General features: G+C 55.6%; 1 protein-coding gene across 2 annotated transcripts in view; it reads left to right on the top strand.

The window, feature by feature from the left end:
• The window catches only part of NECTIN1 (nectin cell adhesion molecule 1), a 67,260-nt gene that overhangs the window by 2,534 nt on the left and 48,422 nt on the right, over positions 1 to 16,304 (top strand). The gene's annotated exons all lie outside the window — the stretch shown is intronic.

The following is a 16,304-nucleotide window of genomic DNA, read 5'->3' as shown; positions in this document are numbered from 1 at the left end:
CCCCCCCCGGGCTGTGTGTGGTGGCCCACGGACTTCAAAACACTCCAAATCCGGCTCTTGATGTGTAAGCACAGAAGTATATTTTCAACAACACAGACTACCGGGCAGGGTGGTGAAGCCCCACAAGCCTCTGAGATGAATCTGTTCACTCAGAGGACAGGGCCAGTGGGGCACGGGGGCTGCATCCCAGAGGGACAGGAGGAGCCCGGGAGAGGAAGCAGAGAACCTGTCTTAGAAGCAGGTGCGCTGAGCTGGTGTCCCACCTACACCACACCCTCCCTAATTGGCTTCCCCAAACCTTTTGTCTGGAAAGAGCACACACGCCCCAGGTGTCACGCACACCCTCGGAAGACCTGTCGGGGCCACAGCACCCCCTTCTCTGCAGCCTATGCAGAGCTCGCTGTCATGGTGGTTTCCTTCGAAACCTGGGGTGTCAGGACTGTTGGGATATTCTCCTCTCTCCCCATCGCTCACAGACAGTGGTGTGCTCTGGCTCGCTGGGCAGGACGTTATGGCAAAACCAATCCTGCTGGTCTGGGGTTTGCAGTGCCGGTAAGCAGGAATCCCAGTGCCCATTTCGGAGGCAGCGCTGTGGAATGTCTCAGACTCAGATTCAAGGCCGAATAGTCAAGGCTGGAAGGGAGGAGGAGATATGGCAGAGCCTGGGCCCAGCACCCTGGGCTGAGTGGTCTAGAAAGTGTCTCTGAGCCTGACTCTCTGTGTTTACGGGACAGGCCGCCCCTTGTCGCCTGATACTGGCCTAGACTCTGATATCCATTCCATTCTCGGCTGCTCAGCTTTGCACAGTAAATCCACCTCGTTGGCCTGACCCGGGACCCAGTTGTACACTGCCAGGATGGTCTCCGGCCAGAACCCTAGTGCTGACGACTGAGCAAGTGGGCCGGGCTGTGGAGGGTGGGGGCCAGGGGGTCAGCCCCAGTTGCTGTGCCTGTGATACTGCCATTGTTTAGCAGCTGGCTAATGTTCATTGTTCAGCACAAACAGAAAATACCCAAGGGAGGCGTGAATATACCTTCAATTTTCCTGATTGTATCTTTCCTGGTTAACCTGGTAAACTGAATGGCTCCTACCTGCTGGGGGAGACAGTGAGGGTGTCTGTATATTCACCTGTTATGCTGATTTTTTTTTTTTAACTTTGAATGTTAGCCAGTGAGCCAGGCTAAAATGGACATTAGCCAGCTACGGGGCTTAGGCTGTAACATTTTTGACAATCTGCCTATGGCCTCACCTTCAGTATAGAGTGGGTGCACACACACATGTGCAAGACTGTGTGCATGTGTTGGTCATCTACAATTTACTGTGCACATGCAGACCCATGGGGACTAGGACAAGGAGGTGTGTGCACTGGGATCTATGGGTCACCATGGTGCAGGGGCCGTAAATATACATCAAATATATATTCACATGCAATTGATTTCTTACGGCTTTCCAACTAGGATTTTGTGAGTGGCCGTGAGCCTTGGTAACACCTGTGTTTATGTCAGAGGGTCAGTGAGGGTGACTTTGGAAGAGACCTGAGATTTGCCCTTAGCCAGCTCCTTCCAAGATGAGCTGTCATATCCTTTGGGCTTGGGAAGCCTGGACACTGCCTTAGTTTTCTGCTCTGCCCTTGGCCTTAGACTGGGCCACTGCATCCTCACCGGGAGATGCTCACCTGGAGAGACTTTCCGCTGCTTCTCAGGATTTCTGAACGGCTGGGAGGGGCCACAAGAAATAGAGTTTCAGCTACTATTTTGGCATCTTTGCTTCCTGCATGAATATTTGGGGAAAAGGATCAGCTGGAGAAAGGGGATGTACTCTGGGCATTTAAAAAGGAGCTCTTGAGTCGTGGGCTGTGAAAAGCCCTGCTGAACCATATGTGTGCCCAGGTTGGCAACATACATGTACCTGGAAGCATCTCAGTTCATTCAGCAGAAAGCAGGAGCCCCCTTGTTGAAAAGGCAAGCGGGGATGAGGGGCAAGGAGTGGGGAAGAGGCCAGTCCTGGGATCCCAGGACCCTGTGCCCGAGTCCAGCTGGTAAATGTTTCTGCCCCATGATGCCCGCCCCTCTTCATAGAGACCAGGTCTGCGGAGCCAGCAGCAGATGTGCTGGCTGGGGCAGGAGGTAACTTAAGATCTGAGCAGGGATCACCTTGCACAGGGAAAGCCCTGAGCTGGAGATAACACCCCTTAGTCCGGTTAACCCTTTAAGCTCTGGATTCTCTTGTGCTGTTTGGAGCTGGGAAATGGGGAGAGGGAAAAGATAGGAGAAAACACATCAAACCTAATATCTGAACACTGACAGGGAGAGATGAACTCAGTGCAACAGGAGAGACCCAAGAAGGACACAAAGAAGGTCTTCCTGACAGCAGACTGTAGGCTCTTCAGGGCAATGGATAATCCCAAGGTTTATTCTGGGGTAGCGGAGGGGCAATGCTTATGTATTCTCAGGAACTCATGAGATCTGTGCCTTTCACAGTCTTCTGGGGTAGAGTAGCAGTGGTCCCAGGCCCCAGTCAAGAGGGAGCAGCAGATAGCTCAGTTCCTCTTCCCACAACCCGGAGATCACCCCATCTTGGCCACCCAGCAGAGTGAGAGAGCAAAGCAAGGCCAGCTGGACTGGATTTGAATCCCATCTCCACCAATTGCCAGTTGAGTGGACTTGGTTAAGTTGCTTTGTAGGCCTCAGTTTTCCCATCCGTAAAATGGGTTTCTGCTAATACAGCTTTCAAAGGAGGTTTGTGAAGATTAGATCGACAGTAATGTATGAAAAGTGCTTAGTGCATTGCCAGGCATGTGATAAATGTTCAGTAGTGGTAGCTGCTCTTATTCCCTACACCTTTCCTCTGAGTGGTCCTGGCCCCCACTGTGTCTGCCAGCTGGGCAGTGCCAACTTCACAGTCCCTTGAGAAAGAACCACTCAGCTGCCTGCCCACTGCTGACCTCTCTTCCCCACCTGGAAATGATGGCAAAGGCTGCAGCAGCCCTGGGGGACTCAGGTGGCCTGGTTGGCTGCAGACACCTACCTGAGCCCAGCCCTGGTGGTCATGTATGGCACGAGCAGCAGGTGCTGTGCACCTTTGTTCTGCAGTCTGTCACCGAGCGCTCTCCCCTGCACCTGCCTCACTCCCTGGCTGGGGCCCAGCTGGGCACCATGGCCCATCTGGAGTGCTGGCTGGGGCAGCAGCCTGAGGCTGGCATGGAGGGCCTGGGACTCAGCCCCTGCAAACTTCCACACTTGGGAGAAGAGTGGGCCACAGGACCCTTTCCCAGCAGTCCACGGTACCGGCTCTTCAGGCAAGATGGTACAGTCCGAGGTGTAGAGAATCTGTCCTGGGGTCATGCCCTTCTCACTGGCAGAAAGTCCTTTTGGTTTCTCCAGCTGAAGGCTCAGTCCTTTCACCAATAATAATAAAGATGTTTGTGACAGTCTTTTCAGTTCATAGTTTCAGCTGATCCTCTCAGTGACCCCATGTGAAGGGTATCAGTAGCTCTCCCATTTTACAGATGAGAAAAGTGAGGTGTAGGTTTAGTACCTTGCTGACCATTTCATGCCAGTGTAGCCAAATTAGATTTCAAGTCTTCTGACTCCAAATTCAGTAGATGAGGAAGATGAGATGGGCTGGGCTGGACAGATGCGGAAGAGGCTGAGCCAGGCCACGAGAGAATGTGTCCGGTGAGGTGGTCATTCACTTTGCCAGCAACCACCAGCTTACACTCTCCCTGACAACAAGCAGAGCATGGCGGCTCCCTGGAGAAATGAGGGATAAGTTAAGGATCTAGGTTGGAGGGTGGCCCAGCCGGAGCTGACCAGAGAGCCCAGGTTGGCACAGAGCACAAGATGCCCAACAACAGAACAGCTTGGGGGAGGGGGCATGTCAAGGGGAGCATATCCTTTCAGATGCTAGAGCACCACTCCCGGGGATCCGACCTGAGACGTGGGCACGGCCCCTGAGGTGTAAGCACAGAGCCTCCGGGCACAGGCAGGCACACAGCCAGCGTGTGGGCCTGGCCCGGGGCAGAGCGGTGCTCAGACAGCATTGTGGACTTGACTGGAACAGTGGAGGGGGTGGGGCGGGGATTTGGTAGGCAGAGTCGATTCCCTCTCCTAGGCTATCCCCCACCCCTCTCTGGTCCACGCAGACCCCAATTTCATTCCCAGTTTATGAGGAGTCTCATTACCAAGCCACAGACAATAAAACCCGCCTGGCCACTCTGGCCCGGATCTCATTAGAGGACATTAGTTCCGCTGGCTTGGTGGCTCCGTTGGGACACAGCTGCAGGCGTGGCCCAGGCAGCAAAACAGGCCAATGGCCATGGGCACGAGCATGTCCCATTGGGAGTTCGAGTTTGCTCTGTGGGCCTAAGCAGGGTCCTCCTTGCCCACCCGCACCCGCACATTCCTGGAATGCACGTTCCCCAAAGTTGGGAACATGGAGTCCCTCCTGCCCCCTTGGACCCTCAGTTCTGCTCCCCACCTCAAGGAGGCAAGGACACAGCTCCCTCCAGGGCTACGCATAGGAGTCCGCCTTCTCTGAGAAGCTCAGCAGATCATTTTCATTCCATAGAAGAGGGCACAGGGAACAGCACGCCCACCCCCACACACAGATCTGAGAGACACGTCCTAGCAGCAGAGGTGGAGTCTGGAGCCTTCCACACGGCCTTGGCCTGAATCTTAGCCCATCTTTCTGTCCAAAAGGTGGGGGTAGAGACCTGGAGACCCCATGTGAGAAGCGTTTTTCATTCCCTATAGATGCAGTTTCACCAGCTGACAGCCTCCACAGGGGCTTCCTGGCCCTTCTCCTCTCCCCAAGGTGGAGTGACTTGCCCACAGTCGCTGTGATGGAGCCCTGGTTCCATCTTGGGGTTCTTCCCACCAAAGACGGGATTCTTTCTTTCTTAGCAGATTCTGGTGTCTGTTGACAGCCAGCCCCTCTGCCTGTGCCCTCCCCCTCTGCTTTATCTTTCTTCCCCCGCAGACCAGCCAGTCACCACCATACCACCAGGGCTCAGTGAACGTAGCCATGAAAAACAAGACGAGGGCAAAGAAAACCGCGCCCCTTCTTGGAGCCTCAGTCTTGTAGAGGAAAGAGAGTGCCAGGCCGGAGTAATTGGTTCTTAGCGCACACGGGCTCACTTGGTGTGCTCCACGCGGGGGTCACACAGGCCAGCCCACACTTCAGCACGTGAGCGCCCGCCAAATCAGTCAGCGGAGGTGGGAGCGCCAAGCTGTTTGGGAAGACATCGGCAAGTCAGCCCTGCTCTGGGGAAACGGGGGCTGGAGATCTATGCCAGCCCCTGATGCTCCCCCGTAAGGCCCTGCAGCTTGTCTGGAATTCGAGCCCCAAGTGGGATTGGTGGGCTGACTCCATGGGATCCATTCCCTGACCCCTGAGCAGCGCCGCAGGTATCCCCTCCGTCACTCCTGGTCTCTCCTGGGCAAATGCTGTCAGCTGCTGGGACAAAGGAAGTAGACGAGGTGCCTCAGAGCCGAGCCAGCCTTGCCGCCACTTGACCCACTTGACGTGGATCCCACTGCAGGAGGGGCTGGTGGCAGTGTCCTCATTCGGGGACTCCTGCAGCAGCCCCTGGCTCGCCTCCATCCCCAACTCCTGGCTCTCTGGCTCCAAACTGCCTACACTGCTTCTTGGATGAATGCACCTAAAACATGCCTGAGAAGGATACTCCCAAGCCCAGAAGCATTTGATGGCTGCCCCCTCTCTGGCTCAGCTCCCACCACCTCTCCGGGCATGGCAGGCCCAGCCAGCCACACACCTCATGCTTTCCCACCTCAGTGCCTTTACACGTGCCGTTCCCCCCAAATCGCCCTTATTTCCCATATCCAAAAACTGAGGTCGAGCGCTACTTTTATCATGAAGCCCCCAGCTGGAGATAACCTCTCTCACTCAAAGCCCCCACCTCCCGTCCCCAGCACCTCATCCATGCCACCCATGGCAATAACCACTCTGCATCTTGCTATAGTTATTTGGGCCTGGGATTTATCTTCATAAGACTGAGAGCTCCAAAAGGACAGGGCCCATTGTTGATAGAGCTTGGAATCCCTAGGGCCTTGCACAGGGTTGGCCACACCATGGGCTATCTGATAGCACTGTAGTAGGTGGATACATCGTTGCACAGTGCATGCTAAGTGGATATGTCGTTGCTTGTTTGGACAGTGATGATGATAGCAATAACAGCAAACTGTTATCAAGAGTTTTCAGACACTCAGACACGGTTGCAAACATCTCACGCGTAATAACTTATTCGGTCTTCATAACAGTCCTTCTTGTGGAGGGTCCTTCCCCCCGTCTTTAACTTATGAACAAAGGAGACCTGAGCAGAGGTTAGGTAACTCGCCTCTGGTCACGTAGCTAGTAAGTGGCAGAGGCAGGATTCAGATCGAGGGAATCAGGTCCAGTGTGCATGATCCTACCACTTGGCTAAGCGGCCTCTCTTCTGGGTGATGGAGGAAGACAGCTTACTAAGCCTGGAGTAACACAGGACCTTGCCTCAAGAATGCCCATCCCCCGGGCTTCCCTGGTGGCGCAGTGGTTGAGAGTCCACCTGCCGATGCAGGGGACGCGGGTTCGTGCCCCGGTCCGGGAGGATCCCGCGTGCCACGGAGCGGCTGGGCCCGTGAGCCATGGCCGCTGAGCCTGCGCGTCCGGAGCCTGTGCTCCGCAACGGGAGAGGCCACCACAGTGAGAGGCCCGCGTACCGCAAAAAAAAAAAAAAAAAGAATGCCCATCCCCGTTGCATAGCATCTTATAGCCTACCCTCCTGCTCCGTTTGATGGTGCAGGAATGACCTGGGGCCTCCCTGGAGCACTGGGGAGTCATTAGTGCTTATCATCAGGGAGCTTCGGCCGTGGTTACTACTCATCCTTTGGATGCCTTACAGGTACTAAAAGTACAGTTGTTACATTCCTGGTATATCCTGCCACCGTCACCGTTGTGTCTTGGGAGTATTAATGTGCCTATGCTAGAGGGAAATGTCTTGCCATTATTGCTCTTTCATCCCCTGAGCCTTTGAGCATCGCTGATGCCGTTTGGGGGCCTCCCACCATGTTTCACTGTGAGACTAGAGGCAGGTGTAATAGCTCCTCTCAGAGAATCTGCCTGGAACTGCCACCAGCAGGTGTTCCCAGGCTGGCCCCAGATCCTGGGTGGGTCCACAGCTCAGCAAACTGATCCTATGCCAGGGCCTGTCCTAAGCTTCCGGAAGGTTCCCGTCCCTCTTGCCCTCACCCAGAGATCCCAAAAGATGGCAAGGGAGGTGGCCCCTACCTGGGGAGAGGGGCAGGGAGAGGATTTAGGGTGTTCACATGTGCCAGCTGCTTTGATCTCCTGGGATGAAAGGGCCTGGTGCTTCCTGTACCACAGGCAGGTTCAAGACAGGGAGCCAGGGACAGAGGCATTGGCCGCCTTGCAGCTGAGGTATCGAACTGTCCCAAGAAGGAGGATCGTGGGAGCGGAAAAATCAAAACCCTTTCCCAGTGTTGTGGTCACGGACCAAGAGTGGACTCCAGATGGCTCACGTGTGATCGTCCTCTCGAGGGTCACCTGGGGCCAGTGCTCCTCCAGCACTCCCTGACCCTGCAGATTACCACGGGTGCTCAGGCCTCACAAACTCCCTTGCTTAATTAGGAAGGTAACTCAGCTGCAAAACAGTCATCTGATATGTTTCGACGCCAAAGAGAAATTCCTCCTAGACCCTCTGGTGTTCTAGATTATCCATGCTCCGTTAGTTTGAATTACGGTGCAACTTCTGTGGCCCAGACACAGGCCAGAGCTATGCGATCGGTTCCTGGAGCTGGAATCCTCCCGGCACCCGGGAAGTACTTGGAAGCATAGGAGGAAGGAGGGCTTAAGACCCATGTGCCCTCCATGCAAACCTAAGGATTGCCTTGTCAGCACAAAGGAGCCAGCTCTGCCCAGAGCCTGCCTGCCCCGGGGCCTGCGATGCCCACGGGCGCTTTTGAGTCAAGCCACTTTCGTGCCTTCTAGGCCAGGCCTCCTTTGAGGGTTTTAAGTCAATGGCAGAAGCTTCTACAGCGGCTTCTGGGTAAAACTTGGAGCAGAGGCAGGGACGGGCTTCTCCTTGAGTGTGAATAAGATCGGAGCGGAGCAGCCACACTGCACTGGATTATTTTATTATGATTGCCCACCTCCCCCGTCCCCAAACCATCCTGATCTCATTGGCCTAGATTGCTGCATATCTCAGAATGATGGATGGGCTGCCTCTCCCTTCCCAGGCAGGGTGGCCGGCCCTGCTACCGAGACACCTCCTCCCCAGCCCCTTCCCAGATTTATTCCCTGTGTTTACGGTGCCCAGAGAGTAATCAGTGTCCTGGGCCGGCTGCGCACTCTGATTATCTCTGCTCGGTTGATGGATGAGCCTTTGGGGAACTTAGATGACAACCCCCTGCCCCTGCTCCCCTGTGCCCTCCCCTGCCTGGGCCTCAGCACCCTTCCCAACCTTCGACGCCTCCCAGGAGTCAGATAACGGGCCTCTGGGCTGGAACCGAAGGAGCGGGTAGTCGTGGAGGAGGAGAGGTGACGGTCTTTGGCCCCCCACCTCTCAGCACTGCTGTGGGGTAACTGGAAAGGGTCTCTGTGGCTCCCCCTTCCCTCCAGGGAGCCTGGGACAGCGGGCAGACAGTGCCACCAGCTAGCTTCTCTGCAAGTCAGCCCCCCCACACATACACACACACAGCCCAGCTCTGCTCAGAAGCACCCTTCCCAGAAACAGCTCCATTATCCTCTCCCATCTCCCATCACTCCATTACTCCTACCCCCTCGGCACTTGTGTACACAGTTTGCACTGTAATGATAATTTGTGCTGGTTTATGTGTTTCTTTACAAGTGTTTTTATGTCCTCTGTGTGTGTATGATAGAGGTTTATGGTTTGTGTGTGTATGTGTGTGCCCATGCATGAGGTCACGTGCTCTGTGTGTGTGTGTGTCTGCTCCTGATCAGACTCTGATTGCCATCTTCTCCCCCACGGAGGTGGGGGGGCTCTCACCCAGCTCCCTGCGGGGAGGGCAGAGTCTGGATCCTGGGGGGTGAGGGGAAGGGTAGGGAGAGGTAGGCAATCAAAGATGATGGCTGTCGAGGCAGGGTCTGCACTGTCCCCCAGCCACCAGGCAGAGAATGCAGAAGGTCAATCTTAGATAACTGTTTTGTCTATAGGATCACAAACAACTGGTTTGACTATATTTTTCCCAGCAAATTGACTGAACCCACTGTTGTTTTGGAGCCAAGCGGTCTCTGCCTTTTATTACTTACATGTGGCCGTGTATATACCTATGTCTTGTCTTCTCCAGACTTGAGATCCCGTCACTGGAAAATGGGGATGTGATACCGGGAGGTTTAGAAGTGGTAAAGAATGCATGTGGCCACGTGGCGTGATTAGCACGGTGCCTGGTACAGAGCTAGTCTTCACACCACTTGGCTGTTATTAGCTACTGCCCGCCTGGGGACCCCGGGTCTAGAGGAAGGTCACTTCCCAGGGGCTGGGAAGCCAGGCCCAGGAGCCCTCCCAGCAGTTCATGACCCGCTGGGTGGGGTATCCCTCAGCAGGGCTCCTGTGACCTCTCCATGGTGATGAACTCAGGAAGAGTCAGGCGCTCAGGCCCCTGGTCTCTTGAAAAACCATCCCCCTGCCCAGATGGTCACCTGGAAAGGTGCCTGGTGACCCTTGGAGCCATCCTGTGTTCCCTTCTTAAAGGGTAGTTAGAAGCAAGAGTTACACGCCCTCGACCAAGGTACCCCAGGTGCAGGAGTCCGGCTGCCCCCAAGGCCCGATGCCAGCCCTTACGGGACTCCCACTGCCCTGGGTGTATGGTGGGAGAGGGGTGGTGGGCCCATTCCTGCACCCACTCAACCCCGTGTGCACTGATGCCTCCAGCACAGCATGGGACAGCACCAGCCCTCTGACCTCACACACAGCAGGTGACACCTCAGAGTGCCACCTCTGCATGCCTGTAAGACAGTGGCCTGGCTGGGAGATGGAGAGGAGGAGCTGGGGCCTCATGAGGTAATTGCCTAAGCCCATCACTCTCCCTAAACCCTCCCTGCTGGGACATGAAGGGGCGGGGGTGACTATTAAAGGCGGGTTATACATCTGAGCCCACCTGTCCCCTCCCAGCCCCAGGTCTGGGAAGAGCCTCCCAGCCGGGCCCTCAGCTGAGGATACCTCCTGCCCTGCAGGTGAAGTTGGGGAGGACCAGAAGAGTAAGTCGCAGAACCCTAGAGTCTCAGGGTTGGAAGGGGAGTCAAATAATGTAACACCCATTCGCTTCTTAAAACCCCCCAACAACATCCCTACCTGTTGGTTGATCATCCAGCTTCAGCATGAATACCTGCAGTGATGGGGAACTCACCACCCTACATGGAAGCCCATACAGCTCTAACTGCCCCAAATTCTCCCTTGTACTGAGCTGAAGTCTGTATCCCTGAAGCTCCCACCTCTTAGTCCTGTTTCTACCCCCTTGGAATCCTGTAGAACACATCTGATTCTGCACATGGGGGTCCTCCAGGCATTTAAAGATGGCCTCTGGCACCCGGAGTCTTCTCTCCCATGAACTCAGCCAGCCAAGTCTGATACCCCCTCCTTCTCAGATGCTTTCCTGGGAACCAAGTTGTCTAGATCCCCGGTAACAGGTGTGATGCTCCAAAAGCCGGCTGACTGGCCCAGGGATTTCAGCCTAGGCGTCCCCAGCTGCAACCACTGTCCCAGGGGCCAGGAGGAGGGAGTGGGTTAGCTGTCTTCACCCTTCCCCACCTCCGCCTCACCTCTTCCCAACCCCTGTTTTCCTTTGGATTAACAATAAATTGCAGTGAAAGATCCGTTTATCTCCAGTGGGAATTAAGGAATTAAGCTGGTGAGGGGCCTGAGAGAGGGAGCATATTGCAGATTCAGGGCATAGAGGACAGTGGGGAGGGCGGGGGACCCTCTGCCTGCAGTCACCTCACTGTGAGGGGGTGGGGGCAGCCCCCTAATTCTCCCAGCAGCCTGTGCCCTAACTGGCACAGGTGGGGACCGGTTGGAATGGGTGTGGTCACCAGTGGGAGGCGGTGCCCACAGGGATGCCTCGGGGGGGGGGGGGGTGGTCTCCTGGCAGCCTCTCCTGTCGCCCCTTGGTGTCTCGTGCCATTGTGCAGTGGCTCTGTGGCATGTCACGGCGCTGGGAGAGCGAGCCACGGCATGTGGCGGGGTGAGGCACCTCACCATCTGACCTTGTGATACACAGACTGTGATACAGATTCTGCAGCCGCAAGTCCGTCCCCCCCACCACCACCGCCGCAGGCAGTTCATCAGTACCGTCCAGGCACTGAAAGCGCGTCCCCTCCCCGCCCCAGAAGACCCTTGCGGGCTTCTTAGCCGTGGATTCCCGTGGCCATTGGTGAAATGAGTCTTTGGCCCCTGGAGAGTCTGGCCTTCTCTTTATCCTGAGGGTAAACCAGAAGCCTCCTTCCTGAACCCCAGAGGAGGTTAGTCAGACTCCGGCCCCCAACGCGTCTCCACACGCCTGCCCCCAAAACCCAGGAGGCGTGGCTTGGAGCCCCCTCTGCCCTGTCCCGCAGGCTCGCTGCTCCTTGCCAACGCCCCACCCCACCCAGCCTCAGACGGTGGTCCCCTTGCCAAACCTGCCAAACCCTGAGGCTGAGCAGGGAGAGATAAGGAGCTGAGCTACGCTTGGAGGGAGGGGGCGGGGAGGGGAGCAGTGAAGAGGGGATGGCTCCTCCCTTGGCCGCCTCTGGGTCACCCAGACACGCCCCCATATAATATTTTCTATCGCTGCCATCCCTCTGTCTCCTGACACCCCACCAGGTTGGGGAGAAGGAGTCGATATTCGATGGTAGCAGCCACCGGGAAGGGCGGGGTAAGATAAAGAGCGAGGCGGGGCTGGGGACAGTCTGTGGTGGGTGGGGCGGAGGTGGGGCAGCCTCCAGAGCGGGGCTGGGGAGTTCCAGAGGTGCTCGGGATTCAACACCGGTGTAGGGGTGAAGGCGCAAAGTGGGCCCTCAAGTCCAGGAGTCTAGCTGGTTAATAATTAGTAACTCTGGTTAGTAAATCATTGGTGTTTTCTCCCCAATTTCAGCTCCCCCACCTCCAGCCCTGGAGAGCCTTCTAGGCTCTGCCCTCCCCCTCTCCCAGCTGCTTTCTGGTCTCTAGAGCCAGCGTGGTGTTTAATCTCCAAGAGTAATTAGTGACCTGCAGGCCTGCTCCCACAGGCCCTTTGGATGCACCCAGATATTGCCTGCTGGGAGGACAGACCCTTTGACCAGCGCAGAGAGCATCTCAGTACTCACTCTCCTTGGCTCCCATTGACTGATTTGGTTGGGCCCTTTCTGCTGGCCAGATGGGGTCCTGGGGTGATCCTGTGGGTAACTGTTCCCTAATCCTTTAGGTGAGGTCAGTTAGTTTACAGCTGTTCTTTGAGCATCTATTAAGTGCCAGGTATGTCAAGAAAAAGTACTTTAAGCCATTCAACTTGACATTAAAGGCTTTATTCAAAGGCTCATGGCGTGGGGGGGGGGCACGTGTCCTTGAGGTTTGGCCTTTGGGTGGCATTTTCATCTGTAACTACTGGAACACTTCCCATTGGGAGTTGTCCTGGTTTCCACACCTTTTCGTGACTCCTTGGTGCAATCCCGTCCTGGTGGCTATCAGAACAGTTCTTTCTAGAGCTGTTTTTGTAAGCCGTGTGGTCAGGGGACGGGGGGGGGGGGGGGTGGGCGGCGGTTGGCAAAGGAAGGGCAGAAAAGGGAAAGGAGACAAGGGCTGAAGCGAGGGCACTGGGAGCCTCTCCTGCCTGTTTCAGTCCTTGGCAAGAGCTGGGGCTGACCCCAGTTGTGATGTACCCTTTGAAAACAGGTGTCCTCCTGCTCTGGGCTCTGGGATGGCACACAGAGCGGGTCTAGGGAATTACTCAAGTGATTAAAGTCTGCACAGGGCTGCACTGGGCTGCGAAGGAGACACCTGGGCTCTAACCTGGGGGAGGCTTCCTGCGGGGAAGTGGCCTTGATGCTGAGACCTGGAGTCTGAGTGGGAGTGGCTGGGGGAAACGGCAGACAATGACCAGGGCAGTCTGAGGGAGGCCGGATGCAGACACACATGAAAGAAGACTAGAGTCTTCGGGAATGTCTTCAGGATGGGGGAGCCGGGAGCCTGTAGCCATGGAGGGGGCTGGGAAGGCTGTGTGGGGAATTTTGGCCTTCAGAGAACAATCCCCTCTATCTGCTCTGTCCAGTTTCAGCCTGACCTGCTCCCCAGACCAGCTGGTCTTAGCGCCAGCTGGACAGTCCCTCTTCAGGCCCCACGTACAATCCTCCTCTTCCCGGGACACAGCCCTCGCTGGACTCTGCCCATTTCTGTGCTTGGAACCCCAATTTTGCATTCAGTGGAGCTCTGGCCAATTCTTCTCCATCCTCTGCATCTGATTTGTCGCCAGTTCTTATTGGTCCCATTTCTGTCAGACCCCCACCCCGTGCCAGTCCCGACACCATCACCCTCTGAGACGTCTGGGGGCCTCTCCCCATTCCTGGGTGGCCTGCACACACTGAGAGCAAGGAGAAGTTGGGGCATGTCATGCTCCTGCTCTGCCTGGAGCCCTCCTGGACTCCCCGGTGCTGCTGTCTTAAACACAGACTCCGTGATCGAGGCCAGGGCTCTAACCCCCCCAGCTAGCACTGCTGACGTCCTGGGCCAAGTAATTCTGTGTATTGTAGGGTGTTTAGCACCATCCCTGGCCTCTACCAGGTGGATGCCAGTAGCCTCCTCCCACCACCCCCCACCATGTGACAAGAAAAAATGTCTTTACACATTGCTGAACATCCCCTGGGGGCAAAGTTACCCCCAGTTGGGAACCACTGGTCTAGGCTCTTGCTGTAGCCAGAACCTACTTTTCCAAAGATAACCTCCCCCTGCCTGACTTGGGCACATTCAAGTTTGCAGCCAGAGTTAACTGCTCCTGGCTCCTCCACTCCTGCCCCTGGGCCTTGGCTCCAGCTGCTGGCTGAGCCCAAAGCCCCAACATATGAAAATACCTGTGAAATACCTGGTTCCCAAATGGCCCCTTCCCCAGTCTCCTGGTACTATGTTGTCTGGTACTGTCTCGCTTTCCTCCCCTCACCCTAGACGCCGAGGTCTTTGCAGGAGAGGTCTCAGCCTTACAATCTCTGCAGGCTCTAGCTCAGTGCCCTGTACACAGTAGGTGCCCCGTAAATGTACAGTACACCGATGGGAGCTGCTGGCTTGCCCTCCTTCTCAAGCCCAGTAAGCCCTGAGGTTTCCTTCCCCCGCGCACCTCCCTGTTTTCCTGGCACTTTGTTTAACCCCATAGCCAAGATGCGAAAACTGCTCTGCTTCCCTCTCTCGTGACACCTCCCATACTCACGTCGTGTTGTTTGTGGCAAACGAAAGCATCTTTTTGCCATTTAGTCAACATTTACTAAGTATTTACCTCCCATGCCTTGACCCCTAGGGAGCAGGGGGCTCTGTAGTCGCGCGTAGATGTGTGGTTTCCCAGGGTGTGTGTTGGTGCATTGCTAGGTGCAGGTGTTTGTGTCTGACTTAGAAGTTGTGCCATCCACGCCAGGGTTTGTTGGGGGTCTGCTCCTCCACTAGCTACTCCACTGGCTAGGCACCCTGGGCTTGTCCCCTCTACACGCCCTCCCTCACTTTTCATTCCTTTGCTCACGCTGTCCCCTCTGTTTGGTGAGCCCGATTTCACTGCCTGGTAAAGTCCCAGTCATCCTGCAAGGCCCTTTCTTCTCTAACTCCTCTCCCCAAGTTCATCATTTTCTCCCTGGTACCATCATGGCGCTTGTGAACATTCCTACCATAGCACGTGATCACGGTATTAGTTCATGGATTCCATGTCCTTAAGCCCGGGACGATATCATTCGTGTGTGTGTGTGTGTGTGTGTGTGTGTGTGTGTGTGAGTGAGTGTGTGTGTGTGTTTATAATCCCTATTTTCAGGCACTTGATAGATTCTTAATACATGTTTATTAAGTAAATTGAAGTAAATTGTTTATTTTCCTAAAGCATTTTCTTTGTACTGTTCTAAGAATGTCTCTGATTAATGACTTTGCTTAATCATTCTGCACGTGCCCCCATGTGTTTCTGTGCCTGCAACCGTGCACATACATACACGTCTATATGTATACAGCACTATTTAACTGCACACGTGTGCTTGGTTGGACATGCATGCGTGCGTGGGTCTCTGTTTCAGTGTTTCTGTAGATTTAAATGTGGCTCCCCACCAGTGCAGCCCCTCTCCAAGCCCCTCACCTTTGAGAATTGAAGGAGTGAGGGTGAGGGGGACTGGGTGGTGACTCCCCCCAGGCAGCTTTCTCCAGCCACCTGAGATCTTCCTCCCAGAACTTCCTTCTGACCCCAGCCCATGGTCTGTTGGAAGTGACCAGGGGCTTCCTGTCCATCCTGGGGCAGCCTAGGGTAGGCAGGTTAGGTTGGAGGGCAGAGCCTTCTGTGGCCTAGTCACATCATACCCCCTTCCCGATCCATCTCTGCCCTGTTTAATTGGAATTTGTCTAGTGGAGACCATCTGTTCCATTCCGTCCTGTTTCCATGACAACCAAGTGGCTTGAGACTGAGGTTTGTGGTGAGAGAGGTGGCCTGGGGGATGCTGGGAAAAATCAGTGATGTCCTCCCCCTCAGACCGGCTCTGCCTCGCCCTTTCCTTTCTGCCCTGCCCTCACCCCCAAGCCCAGAGCAAAAATAAAGCTATTGCCTGCCAGGGCGTGAAGTCCCCCAGCATCCCCTCTCCCAGCTCAGCCCAGCCCTGCTCTCTCCCAGGCTCCTTTGGGTTTCCTATACACGGCTCCCTCCGGCTTCCATTCATAAGCTCTTGCCACCAGCAGACTGGGGAGCTAGCCCTGTCCTTCTACCCACACCTGGGACTAGAAGGGAAATCTGGGGGCACAAAGCCCTGCAGTTTCTGCCTGCACTTTTGAGCCTCAGCCACCCCTGCCTCCAAACCACTTCCTCGCCCCATCCAGGCATCTTAAGATCTCCTTCAGCCGGGGATGGCACACATGCACACCCCTCACTTTACAAGCATCAGAACTTTCAACCCACTTTGATGGTTGATGCATTTCCCGTCCCCAGCCAGTGTCCAGGGAACCTCGGTCCCCACGGACCTTCCACATGACAGGACTTTGAGAGTGGGGTCCCTTGCTTCCCTCCCAAGGGAGTGAGTGCTCCCTCCGCCGCCTTAGAGACACTCAGGGCCCCCTGTACCCAGGGCTCTCCCACCCACCCCACCCCCTGGCC

This window comes from Delphinapterus leucas, chromosome 7 (assembly GCF_059928025.1).
Source record: "Delphinapterus leucas isolate spDelLeu-1000000601 "Yukka" chromosome 7, BTC_Dleu_Yukka2, whole genome shotgun sequence".
Classification (NCBI taxonomy): Eukaryota; Metazoa; Chordata; class Mammalia; order Artiodactyla; family Monodontidae; genus Delphinapterus; species Delphinapterus leucas.
This window is presented reverse-complemented; position numbering and strand designations above follow the sequence as displayed.